The sequence below is a fragment of the Gorilla gorilla genome, chromosome 21 (assembly GCF_029281585.2).
Source record: "Gorilla gorilla gorilla isolate KB3781 chromosome 21, NHGRI_mGorGor1-v2.1_pri, whole genome shotgun sequence".
Classification (NCBI taxonomy): domain Eukaryota; kingdom Metazoa; phylum Chordata; class Mammalia; order Primates; family Hominidae; genus Gorilla; species Gorilla gorilla.
Window position 1 is genome coordinate 60,826,786 of NC_073245.2, and position 6,553 is coordinate 60,833,338.

Sequence of the window (6,553 nt, forward strand, 5' to 3'; positions counted from 1 at the left end):
TGAGATTGTTTCTTAGGTTTGAGGAAACTGAGGCTCACAAGGGTTAAACCACGTGACCCAAATCACAGGTTCAGAAGTGGTGAAGCTGGGGGTTGGACCCAGGCTGTCTGGTCTCAGAATGAGTGATGTGGCCCATGTCTGTGGGGTCTGTGTAGACAGTGGGGCATTTGCATTCAACTGTTTCAGGGGGTGTGCACCTGTGTGTGAGATGGCGGGAAAGGTTCTGCGTGTGTGCATACATGGTGGAGTGTACGTGTGTGTAGGTACAGGCATGTGTTGTAGACAGGCTTTGCACACACATGCAGGTTTGTGCTCACACGTGTGCATCTACCAGTGTCCCCATGGGTGGGTGCTTGGGCATGTGCACAGGCACATTGGTGGGGATGTGTGAATTTGCACCCCAGCATGATAGAGGGGAACCTCGGGGCCCTGGCAGAGAACAGAGGGAAGCCAAGCTCTCTGGGAGGAGAGCAGCCTGCTCAGTGAGTTGCATTCCACGCTGCACATTTGTTTTTTCCAAACCGGGGGATGGAGCACTAACGGGTGTCAGCTGCCCTTGGAGAATGAGGGATGTGGAGAGAAGGGCCTCCTGGGCTGCTCCTTATTGCACAGATTGCTTTTAGGGGACACATATGAGGTTTCCTCTTACTGAGACAAGGGGTATGGCCCCAAGACAGGCCTCACTCATGACCCAGCGCCTCCCGGGAACTTCTCAGGGTGTTACAGGTGGAAGATTGGAGACACCCTGGACTGGAGCTGGGCGTGAAGCCCTGGGCTGAAAGTTTTCCTGGCCAGTTTGAGCTCCGTGACCCTGGAGAGGCGCCTCCCACCTCTCAGACTCGGTTTCCTGCTCTGGGAGAAGAAGCCACGGCGGCATCTGTGATTTCTGTCTGGATGTGTCCGTCCTGCCCACCTTTGACCTTCCCTTGTGGACTTGGTCTGCCTCATGCTGAGCCATGGTATGGACCAGGTGGGGCTGACCCAGCACTGGCCTGGGGGTATGTGTGACCCCAGGGCGACCATGCAGAATGCTCCATCCTCCTGGACTCTGATTGGAAGTGGGAGGGACATTGTTTCCTGTGGCCACTGTAACAAGTCACCATAAACAGGGTGGCTCACAACAAAGACATTCACATCTCATGGCCCTAAGGCTGGAAGCCTGAAGTCAGGGTGGCTGCGGCTCCCTCTGGAGGCTCAGGGTGTTGGGGGAGAATTCGTTCTTTGCCTTTTCCAGCTTCAGGTGGCTGCCGGCATTCCTTGGCTTGTGGCCACGTCGCTCCAGTCTCTGCCACCATGGCCACATTGCCTCCTCCTCTGTCTTCTCTTCCCTCTCATAAGGACCCGTGACAGTATTTAGGGTCCACTCAAAATAATCCAGAATCATTTCCTCATCCCAGGATCCTTACCTTAGTCACATCTGCAAAGACCTATTTTCCAAATACGTGGGCACTGCAGGTTCCAGGTATTTGATGTGGACATCTTTCCTGGGGGCTGTTCTGTGGGTTGTCACAGACATGTGACCACAATGGGCCAATGGGAGCCTGCCCTGGGGCTTCTGCAGGTTTTTTGGGAAAGAGACGTTCTCTGTGCCCCGGGGCTGCTGAGCTGAGGGGTGGAAGCCAGGAGCTGCCAGTAGTGGTCGTCATGGTCCCCCATGGAAACTACCTACTTGGGAGTGAAGCCAACACAGAGGACAGCAGAGCCCAGAGATGGAGACAGACTGCCTCATGGCCAGATTGTTGGAGCCCTGGAACCAGCTGGGTCAGAAGTCCAATACGCCTGACTTCATTACATGGGCTGGGAGGTTTTCTTGTTTCACTTATTTCTGTTTGAACTGAGCTTCTGTCCCTTGCAACCAGAGGAATCTTTTTTTTTTTTTTTTTTTGAGATGGAGTCTCGCTGCCGCCCAGGCTGGAGTGCAGTGGCGCGATCTCAGCTCACTGCAGGCTCCACCCCCAAGGGTTCACGCCATTCTCCTGCCTCAGCCTCCCGAGTAGCTGGGATTACAGGCACCTGCCACCGCGCCTGGCTAATTTTTTGTATTTTTAGTAGAGACGGTGTTTCACCATGTTAGCCAGGATGGTCTCGATCTCCTGACCTCGTGATCCGCCCGCCTCGGCCTCCCAAAGTGCCGGGATTACAGGCCTGAGCCACCGCGCCTGGCCAACCACAGGAATCTTGACCAACAGAGCTGGGGGTTATTCTTGGGGTCACCTAAATGATGGGACCAGGCAGACCTATGGAAGAAACTGCTGCTTCACAAAGGCTGTGTCCTGTCTATCTGGGGACCAGAGGCTGCTGAGCAGTTTCTCCAGGAGGGGCAGGGCTGTGCGGAGTCCCCTCTCCCACCTTCAGGATGGCCTCCGGCTCAGGTCACAATGGGGAGCCTCGGTGCCGGGCTCTCAGCCCCTCTTCCCAAGGATCATGCAGGGTCTGACCAATGAACTCAGCTGACCCCAGTCAGATGTGTCTGTAATTGGCAGTGGCTCCCTGGAGAGGGCAGGACTTGAGCCAGATGAAGGAAGGAAGAGGTATACAGAGCACATACCATGCTTGAAAAAATGGAATATGAGGGTGTGGTGGTGCAGACCTGCAGTCCCAGCTACATGGGAGGCTGAGGTGGGAGGATCGCTTGAGCCTGGGAGGCCAAGGCTTCAGTGAGCCATGATTGCGCCACTGCACTCCAGCCTGGACAACAGAGTGAGACCCTGTCTCAAAAAAAAAAAAAAAAAAAAAAAGTCGAATATGAGTCATTTGTCCAATGTCCGTCCCCCTCCCCTCCCCCGGCCTGGATGCTCCTAAAGGTAGGGCTGGTGCACCTGCAGTTCACCCCCTCTAGGGGTGTGGCCTCCCAGAATCCAACTCAGATCCTATCCCTCCTCTGCTCAAGCCCTGCAGTGGCTCCCAACTCACTCAGAACAAAAGCCAAAGTCGGGGACCAGGCACAGTGGCTCACGCTTGTAATCCCAGCACTTTGGGAGGCTGAGGTGGGTGGATCACCTGAGGTCAGGAGTTCGAGACCAGCCTGGCCAACATACTAATCCCATCTCTACTAATAATACAAAATATTAGCCAGGCATCATGGTGCAGGCCTGTAATCCAAGCTACTCAGGAGGCTGAGGTAGGAGAGTCGCTTGAACCCGGGAGGCAGAGGTTTCAGTGGGCCAAGATTATGCCATTGCACTCCAGCCTGGGTGACAAGAGTGAAACTCCGTCTCAAAAAAAAAAAGCCAAAGTCCTCACAATGGCACATGAGGCCTTAATCCACTGGTCTCACCCCACTGCCCTGTCAGCTTTCACCTCAGGGCCTTTGCACTTCCTTCCATCTTACAGGAATTCTCTACCCTAAGACATCCACGTTACTCACTTCCTCCCATTTTTACTCAAATGTCACCTTGTTAGTGAGGCCGTCCCCAGCCACCCCATCCACACTGCATACCCCATCCTCCCCTCCTGCTCTCTTTTTCTCCATGGCTCTGTCAGTCACTATTATTATATAAGTAATACACTCATTGATTTTTTTGTTTATGTCCCCAAACTAGGCTCTCAGTGCCATGAGGGCAGGGACCTTGGTCCACTTTCTCCCCTGTTCATAACGAGCATTTTCTAAATGGGAAATGAATAAATGAGCTCTGTCTTCTGGGCCCAGTGCCCTGATTGCCCCTTGGGAAGCCTCCGTCCTTTACTCTCAGTTCATGTGCTGCGGATGGGTGAACCCCACACCCAGCTCCATGCAAGGACAAGATCTAGCCCTGGCAATTGGCATATTTGAGGCCACTGGGTACAGCTGGGCAGCTGTCCCCCCACACAAGGAACTGAAACCCTTCCCACCAAGCCTTGTGTCCTGGCACAGAACTGTTTCTCCTGAGAGGAAGGGGCAGCCTTTTTCTAACTCACACCAAGGCACCCAGGGATAGCCCTGACCATGAGCAAATCCCATCACCTTGACTGCAGTGTTTGAATCAGGGACGGACATGGGGCCAGGTTGGCACATGCAGGGATGTTAAATCAGGTGAATCCTGTGAAGTCCTCAGGGGCCACCAGGAAGAGAAGGTCTTTCTTCTAGGGTTGCTGTGCTTGTAGGTAGCATCCCCCCACCAGCGAGGGAAGAGGCGGGAGCACCACTGCGTGGCTGGGAGAAACTAACTGGGTCCCTGGATCCAGCCCTACCCCAGGCTGGAACCATTCCTGGGATTTTTTTTTTTTCTTATTTTTTGAGACAGAGTCTTGCTCTGTCACCCAGGCTGGAGTGTAGTGGCACGATCTCAGCTCACTGCAACCTCCGCCTCCTGGGCTCAAGCAATTATCCTGCTTCAGCCTCCCGAGTAGCTGGGATTACAGGTGCCCACCATCACACCTGGCTAAATTTTGTATTTTTAGTAGAGACAGGGTTTCACCATATTGGTCAGGCTGGTCTTCAACTCCTAACCTCATAATCTGCCTGCCTCAGCCTCCCAAAGTGCTGGGATTACAGGCATGAGCCACCAGGCTGGCCCGGGAGTTTCAGTGCTATGATCCCATCCATTCTGTTTTTGCCTAAATTGGCTGGGGTTGAGTTTCTGTCATTAACGACCACAGGATCCTTGTCTGACCCAAGAAGTGAGATAACAACACCCTGCAGGACAGCCATGTAGCTAAATTAGACCCTGCCCTTGAAAAGCACCGTGTCCTTTTTAAACACTTGAGGCATATGAAGGGCTGCTGGGGATGCTGGCAGCCTCCGACTTCATCACCTCCTTCCTCTGCCCAGGGCTGCTCCCCACAGGAGTCTGTTCCCCTCCCCAGTGCGCCTCTGCCCCCTCCTCAAAGAAAGTTTCAGCACTCACAGCTCCTCTCTCTCAGCTGAGTGATTTTCTCCCTTCCTATTTTGTCATCTTGAAAGATGGCAAATTGGAGCACTTAATTTTCCCCTCCAACCCAATTAATATGAAAGTGCACAGCACTGATGTGCAGAAGCGAAAAGCAAGTCATTTATATCAATTAGCAAAAATGAGCTTTGTGCAAACTCGCAATGAAGAATGATCTCAGAGACAGGAAGCCCAGGAGGGAAGCCTGGGAGGGACCCCCGGAGCCTCCTGAAGGAAGCGAGGCTTTGGGCGCAGTATCGGGATTGCATTTTGTCCCCTCTCCCTCCCACAAGGTCCCTGGAATCAAGAGACTTACCAGGCAAAGCCATGCTTCACTGTTCTCAAATTTCAACATAGACTCCCCACAGCAAGCTCCAATGCAAAGTCTTTCTTGTCAACGTGTGTCCTGAGTCAGCCCACGTTTCTCTACCGCCACTGCCTCCCTGAGCGGAGCCCCATCATCCATCATGGCCCCCCTGGGTAATGATAACAGCACCTCTCTCTCTCCAGGCTTCCACTCTGGCCCCCTTCAACCCACACCCACCTTCATGCAATGTACACTGCAGTCAGATTGAGCTTTTATTTTTTTTAATCTTCATTCATGTATGTATGTATGTATGTATGTATTTTTGAGACAGAGTCTTGCTCTGTTGCCCAGGCTGGAGTATAGTGGTGCAATCTCATTTCACTGCAACCTCTGCCTCCTGGGTTCATGCAATTCTCCTGGCTCAGCCTCCCAAGTAGCTGGGACTACAGATGCCTGCCACCACGCCTGACTAATGTTTGTTATTTTTAGTAGAGATGGGGTTTTGCTATGTTGGCCATGCTGGTCTCAAACTCCTGACCTCAAGTGATCCTCCCACCTCAGCCTCCCAAAGTGCTGGGATTATAGATACCAGCCACCACGCCTAGCCAGACTGAGCTTTTAAAATACAAATCAAATCATGTCACCCTTCAGTGCTGAAACCATTGCTGTTAGAATAAAATCTAAACTCCTCATCAAGGCACTCAGGGACCCACGTGGCCTGGCTTCTGCCGACCTCCCAGCCTCTCCCCTGGCTCCCTCCATTGCAGCCACGTGGGCCTCCTTGCTGTTCCTTCACGTTGCCTCGCTCATTCCTGCCCTGGGCCCTTTGCACGTGCTGTTTGCCACATCTTTTCCTGGCTGCTCAGTTTTATCTTTCTTGCCTTGATTCAAACGTGACTCCCCCACCCAGGCGAATGTCACTGTCCTTGGTTGCTATGTATTCCCTTCACATCCCTTCAATCCACAGACACCTGGTAAACACCTTTTGTGTTCCAGCCACATTCAAGGCCCTGGGGATATGGCAACAAATAAGATGGACAAAAACCCTGTTTCATGGAGTTATATCCTGGTCCAGATGGTGGGAGAAGTGTACAAAAACTGCCAGCTGGGTAAAGAAGACAAAAAAGATGCCAAATAATGAAAAGCACTATGAGGAAAATGAAGAAGGGAAGGGAGGCAAGGCTGTACTTAGAAGCCAGGTGGTCAGGGTGGGCTTCACAGAGGAGGTGACACACAAGTGAAGACTTTGGGGAGAGGAAGGACTCTGTGCAGGTGTCTGGGGGAAGAGTGCTCCAGGCAGAGGGAAAAGCAGGTGCAAAGGCCCTGGGACTAGCCCATGCCTGTTGTGTTTGAGGAGCCTGGAGGAGGCCACCGTGGCTGGGGCAGAGGGAGTAGGGGA